The 16,609-nt window shown below is 45.7% G+C and overlaps 1 protein-coding gene across 1 annotated transcript in view; it reads right to left on the bottom strand.

Moving 5' to 3' along the window:
• LOC138663194 (zinc finger protein 345-like) overlaps positions 1–16,375 on the bottom strand; it is a 306,522-nt gene extending 290,147 nt beyond the window's left edge. Inside the window, exons 1-2 of the mRNA XM_069749349.1 lie at positions 16,335–16,375; positions 7,320–7,423 (exon numbers count right to left, since the gene is read on the bottom strand). The gene's annotated coding sequence lies outside the window, so the exon portion shown is untranslated. The remainder of the gene's footprint in view (positions 1–7,319; positions 7,424–16,334) is intronic.
• Positions 16,376–16,609: the final 234 nt, after the last annotated feature.

Here is a 16,609-nt window from a genome sequence, read left to right as displayed (position 1 = left end):
GGGTGTTGTAGTACCTCCCTGCTGAGCTTCTCAGTAAGGTCCTCACAACTCTTGTAGATGTTCTGGATGTGGTTTCTTCCTCTCTGTCCCCCAGGTGGTGTGGATAGCACAAACCCGTATGACTGATGGCCTGAGGCTTGTTTATAGGAACACTAGAGACGCCCCGACCCCCACAAGTTGCCACCGTGTCTTCTTAGGTGTTTCGGTCGGACAGCTAACTTGGAATTGACTGCCCTGCCAGTCTCTGGAGCAAGGCTTAAAGACAGTTGCTCCCTTGGTGTCTCTGGCTACCGGCTCCTGCGCTTCAGAAAGGAGCAGCTTGTTCCTGGCTGATCTCCCTCTGGTATTTCTCTCTCCTGTGCCCTGCTTTCCTGCACACTCTCTGCAGTATGTTCACCTTTTAAGGTACCGTCACATTAAGCGACGCTGCAGCGATACCGACAAAGATGCCGATCGCTGCAGCATCACTGTTTGGTCGCTGGAGAGCTGTCACACAGACAGCTCTCCAGCGACCAACGATCCCGAAGTCCCCGGGTAACCAGGGTAAACATCTGGTTACTAAGCGCAGGGCCGCGCTTAGTAACCCGATGTTTACCCTGGTTACCGTTGTAAAAGTAAAAAAACAAACACTACATACTTACATTCCCGGTGTCTGGTCATGTCCCTCGCCTTCAGCTTCCCGCACTGACTGAGCGCCGGCCGGAAAGCACAGTCACCGCTGCACAGCGTGCTTTACGGCCGGCCGGCGCTCAGTCAGTGCGGGAAGCTGAAGGCGAGGGACATGACCAGACACCGGGAATGTAAGTATGTAGTGTTTGTTTTTTTACTTTTACAACGGTAACCAGGGTAAACATCGGGTTACTAAGCACGGCCCTGCGCTTAGTAACCCGATATTTACCCTGGTTACCAGTGAAGACATCGCTGGATCGGCGTCACACACGCCGATCCAGCGATGCCAGCGGGAGATCAGCGACAAAATAAAGTTCTGATCTTTCCCCAGTGACCAACGATCTCCCAGCAGGGGCCTGATCGTTAGTCGCTGTAACACATAACGATTTCGTTAACGACAGGGCCGGCGTCAGCACCCGGCACAGCGGGCAAATGCCGGGGCCCTGGGGAGAGAGGGGGGCCCACTCATGCTGTGATAGATACAGCTGGGAGAGCAGAGCAGGAGATAACATGCTCTCTCCGCCTACAAAGTCACTGCTGGCTGCGTTCTCTTAACCCCTATGTGCCAGCTCTGACACAAGCATCTTATCACTCAGTGAGTGCAGCCAGGCAGGCACACATAGGGATTAAGAGAAGGCAGCCAGCGTGACATTGTTTGTGGGGGGAGAGAGCACGTTCTCTGCTCTGATCTCCACCCCTGGCTGGCTGCCGTGCTTCTGAACTTATGAGGCAGATTCAGGAGGAGCTCCTAGTCCTACCAGTGCATGAGTGAGTGGCGCTGCTATATACTATGTGGGCTGCGCTGCTATATACTACGTGGGCTGCTATATGCTACGTGGGCTGCTATATACTACATGGGCTGCTATATACTACGTGGGCAGTGTTATATACTACATGGCTGTGTTTATATGCGATCATGAATCGGGGTATGTGTTAAAGGGGGGGCCCACTGAGACTCTTTCGCCCGGGGCCCTCAAAAACCTGGAGCCGGCCCTGGTTAACGATATCGTTGCTACGTCACAAAAAGCAACGATATCGTTAACAATATCGTTATGTGTGACGGTACCTTTAGTGTCTTTTCTCAGGAGTTGTAGCACGTCATGCCGTCTTCTTCTGTCCGCCTGACAGGAACTGAACTTTTCCCTCCAGATCAGAATGTTAAATAGGGGAGTTCACCCTAAACAGGCTTAGAGCTCCCCCATCTGGTCTGGAGTGTGAACATGTTACATGTGTGTAATACCTGAATGTGGTTGTCTTTCACTGCCTTCAGACATGACATCACTTCTCCCCTGAAAGGATAATGACATCACTGCGACGACCAGGACACTATGGCGCCGCAGGTGCATATGACTATGCATATGGCTATGCAGCAGGGCTGGCCTTGCTGCCAATGTGAAAAACAAAGGCGTATGGGCGTACAAAATGAATATTGTGAAGTGGATTTTCATGGGCTCATCCAGTATGTGGATTCCAAGGTGTAATGGGGTGCATATGACTATGCAGCAGGGCTGGCCTTTCTGCCAATGTGTAAAACAAAGGAGTACGGGGGAGCAAAATGAATATTGTGAAGTAGATTTTCATGGGCCCATCCAGTATGTGGGTTCCAAGGCCTAATGGGGTGCACATGACTGACTATGCAGCAGGGCTGGCCTTCCTGCCTATGTGTAAAACAAAGGAGTACGGGTGTACAAAATTAATATTGTGAAGTGGATTATCATGGACCCATCCAATATGTGGGTTCCATGGCCTAATGGGGTGCATATGACTGACTATGCAGCTGGGCTGTCCTTCCTGCCAATGTGTAAAACAGAGGAGTACGGGCGTACAAAATGAATATTGTGAAGTGGATTTTCATGTGCCCATCCAGTATGTGGGTTCAAAGGCCTAATGGGGTGCATATGACTACGCAGCAGGGCTGGCCTTGCTGCCAATGTGTAAAACTAAGGAGAACGGGAGTACAAAATGAATATTGTGAAGTGAATTTGCATGGGCCCAACCAGTATGTGGGTTCAAAGGCTTATCGGGGTGCATATGAATTGATAGCAGGGCAGGCCTTGCATTCAATGCAACATTTTTTCAGGAGGCCCTCCTGTACATCTTATGACAGGGGTATTGTGGTGCATTGTAATTCTTGGCAGCTCATCCACTCACAGCGTAGGCTACAACAGTTTAGGAGACCCACTGTTTAATAATGGCCCTTTAAGAAGATTAATGCCGCCTGATGCACAGTAAAAATAGGCTCTGTGAGTTTAAGGCTAAGTGCACATGTTGCAGAATTGCCATGGAAATTTCCGCAGCAATTCCGCAACTCCTGCTGCGGGTATATCGCATGCGGAATTGGCATGCGTTTTCCTACTAAACACTAGTGTTTTCCAAACGATCTGTAGCATCGTGTGGAAAACTGATTGACAGGTTGGTCACACTTGTCAAACATAGTGTTTGACATGTGTGACCAACTTTTTACTATTGATGCTGCCTATCAATAGTAAAAAGATCTAATGTTAAAAATAATTAAAAAAATAATAAATCATGATATTCTCAACTTCCGGCGTCCCCGACAGCCTTTACGGCTCCTTGCGATGCTCCGGTTACAGTAATACTTTGCGGCATGACCCCAGATGACGTAGCTGTCTCGTGAGACCGTACGTCATCACAGGTCATTATTTGCAATGCATTACTGGGACTGGAGCGTTGCGAGGAGCGGAAAGCCTGCCGGGGGATGCTGGAAGGTGAGACTATCACCATTTTTTATTTTAATTATTTTTTTTTTTAAATTATATGGTACCCAGGGCCTGGAGGAGAGTCTCCTGTCCTTCACCCTGGGTATCAACCGCACACGATCCGCTTACTTCCCACATGGTGGGCATAGCCACATGCGGAAAGTAAGCGGATCAATGCATTCTTATGTGTGCGGAATCCCCACGATTCTGCACAAGGAATCAACATGCTGCGTTTTTTTTCCGGAATGTGATTCCGCCGCGGAAAAAAAGCAGTATGTGCACAAAAAATGTGGAATGCATTCTAATAATAGGATGCTTAATGTATGCTTTTTTTTCCGGTTTTATCAAGTTTTTATAGCAAAAAAATGCGGAAAAAAAACGTGAAAATTCCTAAACGTGTGCACACAGCGAAAACGAAATGAAACAAAATGGGTCTGCTTATGTGTCACACACCACATGGCCAGCTAGGGTTGTTCAACACAGTATTACAATGACATTTTCTAGTGAATGTATTTGTAGTGGTTGAAAGCAATGTTAAAGTTGAAAAACGCTTCAAAAACGCTGCATCTGAACTAAACCCAAGTGGGGGAGTAAATGTTCGGTCTGGGGTTCATTATTTGGCCTTACAGGCAAGTCATTAACCTGCAAAGTATGCACCTTAACATATTTCCCAGCAAAATCCATTTTGGTTTCGTTTTCATGTGTTTTTTGTGGCACCGGGAAAAATGGCATGAATCTGAGAATAAATTGTTTAAAGCTGTGAACTAGGAGTCAGGAATGCTTCCAGGGGCGATCCCCATGATGTTCCTGTGTCATTTGAGCAGTGTTTCCATCATTTTCAGATGTTTTTAGACCTTAAAAGGACCCCGGGGGGGATCGCGGTAAAAATACTCGGGTCTTCCATAGACTTATATTGGGCTCGTTGCTCGGGTCGAATACTTGAGTATTCCAATTTGCTCAACCCGAGCAACGAGCACCCAAGTATTTTAGTGCTCGCCCATCACTAATAATGTGCCGTCAGTAAATAGAATGGCAAGGGAATGTATAATGGGTGCTGGGCCTATTATGTATGGAGATAAACATGAAAAAGGACACATTATACATATATAGAGGGGGAGTGGTGAAGAAAGTGTTTCCTCTATGAGCTGCCTATTAATGTGTGTGAATATTAGCTGTGAGCTGTTTAGTGTTACAGTGTGGATAAACACTTAAGAAAAATGAAAATATGGTGGGGTGTGGCTTGAGCTTTGGCTATGTAGGAGGCAGAAAGTCTGAGCTCCCACTCTGACATCTTAAAAGCACAAAGCCTACAAGAATATTATCTAACTGACCCTTCCTGATCCAGGACAGTTTTCTCATTGTGCCTGGACCATTTTGATACCAAAATCGGGGTTTTTGGACAACGAAATCAGAAGACACAGCGTTTTAAAATCTGAGGACAACAGCGGTGCAGGAGAGGCGGAGGGATCCTCTCTTTCATCATTTAATCTTTGTGGACTGCTTCTGTGCCATAGTGCCAGCGTTACCCACACAGAGGACACACAAGACGGACTTCCCCAGCATCAAGGGACCCACAGCAACCTCTTAAGGTGAGGCACAACGGGGATCTTACTCGATAACAACGGCGGGCCTGCAACACACTGGGCTGTGCTTACCGCGAGGTGCAGAAAGTAGATCCGGCCGCGTCCAGGCGCCATCTTGCAAAAGACCCAGGCTCAGACGTGACAGCGGCTCTCAGCGCTCCTCGCATCTAGCTGTAGCATGACACAGAGGAGACTGCAGAGTCTGCCGGTGAGCCTCTTGAGAGGAGCCCTGTGGTCAGTGACTGAACCAGTGTTGCCCACCACGACCCATCAAGGAGCGGTGCAAAGAATCCGGCAGTGGCAGACCCTAATGTACAAGGGAACACTCCCAGCAGAACTAACCGAGGGACGGCGTAGGGAAGGCCCCAAGCATAACAGAATACAGGGAGACTCGGTGCTGCTCAGTGCTGACAGGGAGGATACGCCTAAAAACCAATAGGCCTGCATTTCCTCCTATAAGAGTCACACAACACCCTGTTTGGGATGACAGTCAGATAATCACTGAAGCAATGTAACCTATATACCGGAGGCAACAGTACTGTATTGAGCGCCTAGGTTAAAGACCCGAGATATAACTAACTCTGCGAGTCCTAATATAAATAAACCTGAGCAGATACTCTACTTTGTCTATGTTGCCTTAACCTTGCAGTCTACTTAAAGGCATATTCCTTATAAATCTTATCCTGTGGCACCACATGGCTTGAGGACTAAAGTCTACCTGGCATTGTACTACACCAGAGTTCGACCCTCTTACACCTGAGACCCTTATGAATAGGACACATAAGCCTGTATCAATGAGAAGATTGGTTGTCTATCTTCACACAACATATCTCCTTATTGGGAAACAGCCATCTACATCATCGCAACCTCTCTATCTACTTAAAGGGATCACTCTCCTGACCTACCTGCCTACCTACCATCTATGCCAATACTGTATGGTCATAGTGTACCCACTTGTCTATTTGTCAACTTTAATTCTATTGCAAGTATATTGAAATCTATTTTGATGAAGAAGGACGCCTCTCCTTCGAAACGCGTCGGTTTTGGTCTCTGCGCTGCCCTGTACTTACTTTGTGACGTCACACGCTGAGCCTCGTGCCAGCTATTTTCCCCTTCCCCGCTCGTATCCAGGGACGCCACTGGCCGGGGCTTTCCCTGGCTCTACGTAGCTTCCGTACTACCTTATTTCATTGCGGCTCATCACCTCTGCCTGCCCACCTTCCCGCTAGCGTTTCTATACGCCGGATCTTTTTCTCCTGACTGGACTGCACCCACCGTGACACACGTCGGCACATCCCCTGCTGGTGAGTCTCTCCACGTGTTCGGTAGCGCTGGTGCGGCTTTTTGTTTAGGCTCCGGTCTAGGTCTATTCAAGGTGGGATTGTTCTGTTATAGGTGGGGGTGTGTGGGCTTGTATGGTGTGATTTGCGTGTTATTGTGTCACATTTACTTTTCATAGGTCTGTTTGTTCCATCTGTCTTGCCCTTTCAGCGCGGATTCAATTGTTTTCAGAAATCTATTTTGTATTATTCTATATTGCAGGTTAATAATTCTACATATATACTCTGAACTATACTATCAGACACAGCTCTCGTGAAAATTACTGGTTGACGGCTTGTTGGGGGCAGTGGACTTAAAATGGAGCCAGCTGGAGGGAAGTTCAAAAACAAATCTCAAAAAAAAAAAAAACAGACAGACCTCCCTGGGAGCGCTCTCAAAATCATATGAGGACTTCCCAAACCTATTAAGTCCTATTAAATCTAGGTCTCCACTAAAAGAAGATGAATCAAATCCTTCCTATCCAAAACAATCATATATCCCGACATATAATAAGACAATAAAAGGAGGGGTGACTCACCGCTGTGGCTGTGCTCTGCTTTCACTTTACGGCCAGCAGTCAGTGCAGCAAACAGACGGCAAGGGACAGACAGCTGAATGTAAGTATGTACTGTTTGTTTTTTTACGATGGTAACCAGGGTAAACATCGGGTTACTAAGCGCGGCCCTGCGCTTAGTTACCCGATGTTTACCCTGGTTACCGGGGACCTCGGGATCGTTGGTCGCTGGAGAGCGGTCTGTGTGACAGCTCTCCAGCGACCAAACAGCGACGCTGCAGCGATCCGGATCGTTGTCGGTATCGCTGCAGCGTCGCTAAGTGTGACGGTACCTTAACAAAGACTTTAATAAAATTGAACAAGTTATGAAATTTCCTCTACACTTATTAGCTTTAATAATTAACCTCCCTCTGACCGAATCATGGAACAAATCTGGCATTAGGAGAATTGGGAATATTCACAATGGGATTAAATTCCTTACATTCAGCGAGATAAAATCTAAATACAACTTACCCTCTTCTGAACTGGTCCTTTTTATTATGCTAAAGGACAGTATACAAAAACTCCTGACCGGTAAAGCCTTGAATCTTGAAATCCGTTCTTCACTGCTGTGCAACCTAAACAATAAAATCATTTGGAGCCGAAGTAACCTATCTAGTTACATTATCAAGGACAATGTTAGCTCTAAAAATGTATATGTGAAGAGGTGCGAGTCCGACCTTGATACAGACTTGCGAACTGAACAATGGGACAGCGCTATAAAACACAAACCAGTCAAACATCAATGGCGTTCCATGAGTCCTGCATTAAAATAATGACAAGATGGCATCTGACGGCCATCAGATTGTCACATATAAACCAGGAACACTCTCCCTTATGTTGGAGAGACTGCGGACAACGGGGTAATCTCTTTCACTTATTTTGGGGTTGTCTGATAATAAAAAATCTCTGGTTCCAGGTATCGCGCAATATTAACTCTTTCTGAAAAGTTTGTGATCACCCCTCGAAGGGCGCGTCTTTCCCTTGACATGTAGCAATTTGACCCCTCGGTTAGATATGTCATCATACAGATCCTCCTAGTTGTCAAAAATGCATTGGCGTTCTGGTGGAAAAAAAACCCGAAACACCCAAATTCTCAGATATTTTGGACAAAATTCACCAACATAGCGCTCTGGAATGGAGATTTGCGGCTAACAATATCAATGTTTACAAATATTCTAAGAAATGGAAGATCTGGAACAGCAAATTTAAGGTTTAAAATTGCCATTTTGTGCCTCTTTCCTCGGAATTGTATACATTTAAGTATGACATCTACATACAACATTCTACACATTGCAAATCAGTATTTGTTTGTTAGAGACTGTTATTAGGGTTCTCTAATTTTATTGATCCCTTCCTTTGTCTACTGTTAACCCTTCCCTTCCCCTCCCTCATTTCCCTAATCCCGGTTTTTAATACAAAACCTAATAAAAATATTTTAAAAAGAAAAATGAAAATATGGGACTAATGTATGCAATATTATTGTGCAAAAAGGGAAATAATAAAAGTGCAGATGTGCCGCTAAGTACTAAACTGAAAATTATCCCAATTGTAAAAGATGTTTTGTTGCTGTTATTGTGAACAGTTAAGCAAGTTAAAGATTAAATTTACATGATGTCTAAAAGGCCTAAAGTTAAAGATGACACATGTCCTTTTTATTTTAGGCAAAAAAAAAATATATATATACACACAGTACAGACCAAAAGTTTGGACACACCCTCTCGTTTAAAGATTTTTCTGTACTTTCATGACTATGAAAATTGTACATTCACGCTAAAGGCATCAAAACTATGAATTAACAAGTGGAATTATATAATTAACAAAAAAGTGTGAGACAACTGAAATTATGTCTTACATTCTAGGTTCTTCACAGTAGCCCCCTAATGCTTTGATGACTGCTTTGCACACTCTTGGCATTCTCTTGATGAGCTTCAAGAGGTAGTCACCGGGAATGGTTTTCACTTCACAGGTGTGCCCTGACAGGTTTTTTTTTTTTTATTTAAATAGATTTTTATTAACAATATAAAGAAGAACATCAGAATGCCATTTACATTGCACTATATCACATACACATTTTCTTATTTTAATAAACCCCAACATTACCCCAACTACCCCCCTCCCCCCTACGACAGCTCAGTCTCAATCTTCACCCCACTGAGGCCTTCTCTGCCTCGTGTAATTTATCCTCATCCAGGTCTTAGGAAACTCGACGACTATACTCCTCAAACCAAATCAAGCCAAGGAGACCATATTTTATTAAACATTTCTATTTTCCCCCTTTTTTTGTACACCCCCTTTTCCAATTTTAGACCATGTTGAACATATTGGAGAAATTCCCTTCTCACAGGTGGTTCCGCATTTATCCAATTTCGTGCTATTACTTTCCTGGCCATGTAGAGTAGCCTAGCGATTGCAATCTTTCAAGTATTGTCAACTCCAATTTCTTCCACATATCCCAGCACACATACTATCGGGTCTCTAAGAACTCTGCACTTATACGCTGCTTCAACTCGGCTCAAAACCACCACCCAAAAGGCAGCCAGTCTCGGACACGTCCACATCATGTGATATATTCCTGCATTCTCACTCGCACACCTCGGACACTCAGAATTGGCACGCAACCCCGCTTTGTATAGCACTTCCGGAGATTTATATACCCTATGCAGAATGTATAGCTGCGAGAGCCTATATGGTTCACTCAAGGATAGTCGCGGAACCCACTCCATCACCGATTCCCAGGTTTCATTTTCCATCGGTCCCACTTCTCTCTCCCACTTAGCTCTCGCCTTTATAGGGAAATCTAGCAGGAACGTGTGCATAAGGTCCTTATACAGAGTGGAAATAACTCCCCTTGTAGTTCCGTCACCACACACATACTCCAACACTATATCATCTTGAACCCTGATATCAGCCTTCTTATTCTGAGCTCTAAAGGCATGTCTCATCTGCGCATACTGATATTCCCCTGTGGATCGCAAACCAAATTCTTCCTGCAATTGGGAGAAGGACTTCAGTTCCTGTCACTGGATTATCTGGTGAACAAAGCAAATTCCCTTATTCTGCCATTCCATCAGTCCTCCCAAGGCCTCAAATTCCTTTAAATTGTGGTTAGACCATATCGGTGTGAATTTAATCAACCCTGTAACCCCACGAATCTGCCTTAGTCTATTCCATAATTTACGAATCAGGAACAGGGTTGGGTATACTTTCCCCAGAGCGCTCAAAGAGCCATCTTCCAAACACCTGGCCATCGGTCGTCGGTCCGTCACCTCTTCCATTAGCTGTTGTACTGCACTGGATGACGCCCCTCGCGCCCAGCCCTTCAAATGCTGGCTCTGGGCCGCAAGGAAGTATATTTCCGGGTTGGGCAAAGCCAAACCACCATCTTCCTTGGGTCGCTGAAGCGTCTCCAGGCTAATACGTGGATATTGTCTTCCCCATATCAAACTTCTAAAAAGGGCGTTAATCTGCCTGAACTTCCCCCGAGGGATCCAAATTGGTGCGTTATGTAGAACATAAAGAATTTTAGGCATCAGGACCATTTTAATAAGGTTTACCCTACCGACGACCGATAGATGTAGCTTATTCCAGGCATCTACCTTTGCCTTGAGTACCCCCATAACAGGAGTCAAATTTCTTTGCAGGAACTCCGCAATTGGCACCGAAATCCATATTCCAAGGTATTTAAATTGGGAAACCACCTTCAGCCTCTCATCCCCAACATCCTCACTCACATTCTCTCCTACGTCATCCACTCTAAAAAGAACCGTCTTATCCCAATTAATTGTTAGTCCCGACACAGTACCAAATCTCTCAACAATTTCAACGGCCCCTCTTAGTGAATCGTCTGGATCCGCCAGGAACAGCAAAACATCATCCGCGTATAATGCTATTTTTTCCTCTACTTTCCCATACCTAAACCCAGGGACCCCATCCGACTGCCGAATCTTAGCAGCAAGAGGTTCTACAGCCAACGTGAACAGGAGGGGTGAAAGCGGGCATCCCTGCCTAGTGCCCCTAGCCAGCCCTATAGGTCGAGATAGCTCCCCGTTTACTCTAATTCTAGCGGACGGTAATGAGTACAACAGCTGTATCCAGGCCACAAACTGCGGACCAAACCCCATACATTCCAGCACCTGCCAGAGGTACCCCCATTCGACACTGTCAAACGCCTTATGTGCATCTAGCGATACAATCACTCTTCGACCACAGTTATCAGACTCTACCTGCAAATTTACATATAACCTCCGCAAATTGATCGCCGTTGATCTATCCGGCATAAAGCCAGATTGGTCCGAATGCACCAGACTCGCAATAACACTAGAGAGGCGGAGAGCCAACACCTTGGCCAGAAGCTTGACATCAATAGTTAGTAAAGAAATTGGGCGGTACGACTCCGGTTTCCCCAAGTCCTTATCCTCCTTTGGAATGACCACTATTATGGCCTCTCTCATAGAGGCTGGCAAGCGCCCACAGGACCTAGCTTCCTCCAATACCATTTTTAATCTAGGAATCAACACTTCTGCCAACCCTTTATAGATCTCAGCGGGTAGCCCATCGACCCCAGGCGCCTTCCCATTAGCCATAGACATCAATGCCCGACTCAATTCCTCCTCAGTGATAGGGGCCTCAAGGCTCTCCCTATCTGCCTCACTCAGTCTCGGCAGATCCAGACCTTCCAAGAAAGTCAGTGTGTCCTCGACCGATTCACCAACCCGAGAGGAATACAAATCTGCATAGAAGTCTGCGAAGGCTCTCAAGATTTCAGGCGTTTCCGTTATTTTACCTCCACTAGCAGAGTCCAAAGAGTGTATATATGAAGAACCTCTCTGAGCAGCAGCCACTACCGACAGCATATGTCCCACTGTTTCTCCCTCCTGATAGAACAATACCCTTTGGAAATCCCGCTTCCTCTCGGCTTTGCCTAACAGAATTTTTTCCAAATGATTTTGTGCGTTTTTCATCCTTTTCTCTGCCTCAGGGGTTCCCAGTGTAGCCATCCCGTCTTCTGCATCCTTCAACTCCTCAACTGCCACTTTTTCTGCCTCTCTCGTCCTCCGCTTACACCTACTAATGTCCCTATACAGTAGTCCCCTCAGATACGCCTTCATTGCATCCCAAATCGTAAGAGCATCAGTACTTCCATCATTTAAGAGAAAGAATTCCGCTACCTCCCGTCCTATACTTTCCAACTCAATACTCTGTAACCAATTAGGATGAATCTTCCATTCTCTCCCACTTAGCGAGTGAGCCCCCTCCAATCTAACCTCTACTTCAATTGGACTATGGTCCGACAAGGCCCTTGGCAGATATCTCACCTCCCCAACCAATGTGTCCAAAATCCTGTTACCCAGAGCCATATCAATCCTAGAGAGCGTGGCATGCGCCGGTGAATAACATGAGTACCCTCTCTCCCCAATATGTCTAACCCTCCAAAGATCAATCAAACCTATCTCCTGTATATAGGTGCCAAATGTTGTTATGTGTCCCTCCGACCTATTCTGAGTATTTTTATTTTTATCCCAATATTCATCACAGATATTGTTTAGATCCCCGATAATTATTAACGGTGTCGGCCCCCATCTTTCCACTCGCTCCATTACTTCTCTAATTTTCCTGCTAGAGTAGGGAGGCGGAATATACATCGCTGCAACACACAACATCACTCCATACAGTATACACCGTATTAGTACGTACTGCCCATCCACATCCACACATACCTTCACCTCCTCATACTGAACTCCCGCTGGAACCAAGATTGAGACTCCTCTTGCATACGTGGAGAAGGTAGAATGATATCCCTTCTGGATCCACCGTCTATTCAGAACATCCACCTTTTCCCTTATCAAATGCGTCTCCAGCAAGCATATCATTGAGGCCCGTTGGTCTCTTGCATATTGCAAACACGCGGCACGTCTAGATTTCTCCCCTAGGCCTCTCACATTCCAGCACAAAATCTTAAAACAGGTCCCCATCACTTGGCTCATCTTCACTATAAGTATCATCAATTTTGAGCCCAAGCTGTCTAACTACCCTCTCCCCCCCCCCCTCCCAACTCCCCCTCCCACCCTTCCCCCCTCACATCTAACCATTCCACCTCTTTTCAAGAGTGGGGCATCATCGCCCATAGCGAACACTCCGTTTGGCATTACCTTCCCAACCCTCCTCCCACCACTGTACATAACAGGATTTCAGACATTTTGAAAAATAACGTATCTCAAAACATTTTAACGTCGAATTATTTACACACGCAAGAAACCTGCATACACTTAAAATATGCCGCATACCCTTCCTCCCCCTTTCCCAGCAACCATTACACCATCCCTTTAACTTTAACTGAATACAATCCAGCTCCCTTCTTCACCCCCCATACCCTCTGGTTTGTCAATCACATGACTCTTTGCCAACTGACAGATAAGTAAACAAGATCAGACTCTTCCCACAGTTTCAGTCTCCTTTTCCTTTAAGCTTTTTAGCATTAATATCGATCCACTGGGTAGCGTCCTCCGGCTTCTGAAAAAAATGAATTTTATCAAACGCCACCACCCTCAGTCTTGCTGGAAACATCATGGAGTACTGTACTCCCAACTCCCTCAGCCGTCTCTTGATACCCGTGAACATCATCCGTTGTCTCTGCACCAAAGTAGAATAGTCTGGGTATATAGCAATCTTTTGGCCTTCAACTGTCAGGTCCGTCATGTCTCTGGCCTTCCTCAGGATAATGTCTCTGTCTCTATAGTTTAGAATTTTGGCGAGCATGGTACGGGGATTCGCTCCAGGGACAGGTGGTTTCGGCGGGACCCTATGCGCTCTTTCTACCGCGAACACTTTTGTTAGCGCCATATCTCCAAATGTCTCTAACAGCCATTTTTCAATATATTCCGTTGGATTCCTGCCTTCAGCTTTTTCAGGGATGCCCACTATGCGAATATTGTTTCTTCTGGACCTGTTCTCAAGATCCTCATTTTTCGCAGCCAATTCAGCTATTGCTTGAGTGAACTTTTTCTCTGCTTTTTGCAGCTGCACTATATGGTCTTCTACAGTGCTCACTCTCTCCTCTACCTCCCCCACACGTTTGTCAATCTTCTGCATGGCTGCGTTTATCTGGGCTGTGTCTCCCTTAACCTCCTGTATCTGTAAGGTCAGAGACTGTTTACATGAAGAGACTAGCGCAAAAACGTCTCTTAGGGTAGGCTCAGCTTCTGGCGCCATTTCCTCGGGTCCCCCTTCTGCCACCACCATTTTACTCTCCTTTCTCCCCTGTTGTACCTCATGTTCTCCTGCTGGGTTCTCCTCCTCCTCCTCCTCTTCGGTATCAGCTCCGGCTCCCTCCTCTGCGGCCTCCGCTCTCGCAAACTGCTGGAGCTTTGCCGCTACCTCCATGCGCTTTCTACATGCGGCGTTCTCCTTGTCTGCCTTCTCCCTCGTGTCGGCGCCATCTTGGATTGCGCCTGCATCCCCGGCTCCCGCATCCTTCTGCCGTCTCCTGGTCATGTTCGCCGGCTCCAGCACCACCGCTCAGCACCGCCGGACCCTCCAAGTCTCCCCGCAGCCGGTAAGCCCCCGCAGGGACCAAACAGCAGCGGCTCTGCAGGATTTTAGAATGTACAGCGGCGGGAGCTCACAGCCGCACGTCCGCTCACATGGACTCTCAGGCCACGCCCCCCTGCCCTGACAGGTTTAATAAGTGGGATTTCTTGTCTTATAAAAGGAGTTGGGCCCATCAGTTGTGTTGTGCAGAAGTCTGGTGGATACACAGCTGATAATCCTACTGAACAGACTGTTATTATTATGGCAAGAAAAAAGCAGCTAAATAAAGAAAAACGAGTGTCCATCATTCCTTTAAGCAATGAAGGTATGTCAGTCTGAAAAATTGGGAAAACTTAGAAAGTGTCCCAAAGTGCAGTGGCAAAAACTATCAAGCGCTACAAAGAAACTGGCTCACATGAGGACTGCCACAGGAAAGGAAGACCAAGAGTCACCTCTGCTTCTGAGGATAAGTTTATCCGAGTCCTCAGCCTCAGAAATCGCAGGTTAAAAGCAGCTCAGATTAGAGACCAGGTCAATGCCACACAGAGTTCTAGCAGCAGACACATCTCTACAACAACTGTTAAGAGGAGACTTTGTGCAGCAGGCCTTCATGGTAAAATAGCTGCTAGGAAACCACTGCTAAGGACCGGCAACAAGCAGAAGAGACTTGTTTGGGCTAAAAAACACAAGGAATGGACATTAGACCAGTAGAAATCTGTGCTTTGGTCTGATGAGTCCAAATTTGGGATCTTTGGTTCCAACCACCATGTCTTTGTGCGACGCAGAAAAGGTGAACGGATGGACTCTACATGCCTGGTTCCCACCGTGAAGCATGGAGGAGGAGGTGTGATGGTGTGGGGGTGCTTTGCTGGTGACACTGTTGGGGATTTATTCAAATTTGAAGGCATACTGAACCAGCATGGCAACCACAGCATCTTGCAGCGGCATGCTATTCCATCCGGTTTGCGTTTAGTTTGACCATTATTTATTTTTCAACAGGACAATGACCCCAAACACACCTCCAGGCTGTGTAAGGGCTATTTAACCAAGAAGGAGAGTGATGGTGTGCTACGCCAGATGACCTGGCCTCCGCAGTCACCAGACCTGAACCCAATCAAGATGGTTTGGGATGAGCTTTGAACCTAGAATATAAGACATATTTTCAGTTGTTTCACACTTTTTTGTTAAGCATATAATTCCACATGTGTTAATTCATAGTTTTGATGCCTTCAGTGTGAATGTACAATTTTCATAGTCATGAAAATACAGAAAAATCTTTAAATGAGATGTGTCCAAGCTTTTGGTCTGTGCTGTATATATATATATATATATATATATATATATATATATATATATATATATATATATACGTATATATATATATATATATATATATACGTATATATATATATATATATATATACGTATATATATATATATATATATATATATACGTATATATATATATATATATATATATACACACATATACATATATTATAAATATATTGCCATTTTCAACATTTTAAATACTACAAAAAGGAAAGGGGGTGTTGAAAAAGTTTGGGCAGGCTTGGAGATGTGTGCGCTCAGTTATCTTTGACCCAGGTTTCACACTTTAATTAACCTGTTAGGGTTATCGCTTGTTCACTATCATTGTTAGGAAAGGCCAGGTGATGCAAATTTCCCAGCTTTGTAAAAACCCAGCCTCCTCTAACCTTGTGCAGCCATGGGTTCTAAGCAGCTGCCTAGCACTCTGAAAATGAAAATGGTGGAGGCCCAGAAAGCAGGAGAAGATATAAAAAGATAACAAAGCGTTGTCAAGTTGCCCTTTCCTCAGTTCGAAATGTAATTAAGAAATAGCAGTTACCAGGAACAGTAGAGGTCAAGATAAGGTCTGGAAGACCAAGAAATATATTTCTAATATTAATGCGCCAGTAATGGGGAATCTCCACATACCTTCACTTGCAGAGCTGCACACCAGACATATGGCTGCTGTGTGGGCACAGGACCTGTGATGAGGTCACATGAGGGGAGGAGTCAGGGGTCACATGATCAGGGGCCTCAGTGTATGCAGGACTCTGCTGTGCTGGTTGTCATGGTGCTGGATGAGGGGAAGTTTCTGTGTGGGGTCAGGAGGGGTTTACAGTGTGGATGTAGCAGGGCCGTGTGTGTGCGAGGTGTACGGAGCAGAGCCATGTGTGTATACGAGGTGTGCGGAGCGGAGCCGTGTG

This window comes from Ranitomeya imitator, chromosome 2, assembly GCF_032444005.1.
Source record: "Ranitomeya imitator isolate aRanImi1 chromosome 2, aRanImi1.pri, whole genome shotgun sequence".
NCBI lineage: Eukaryota > Metazoa > Chordata > Amphibia > Anura > Dendrobatidae > Ranitomeya > Ranitomeya imitator.
Note: the sequence above shows the minus strand (reverse complement) of the source record. Positions and strands in the feature narration are given on the sequence as shown.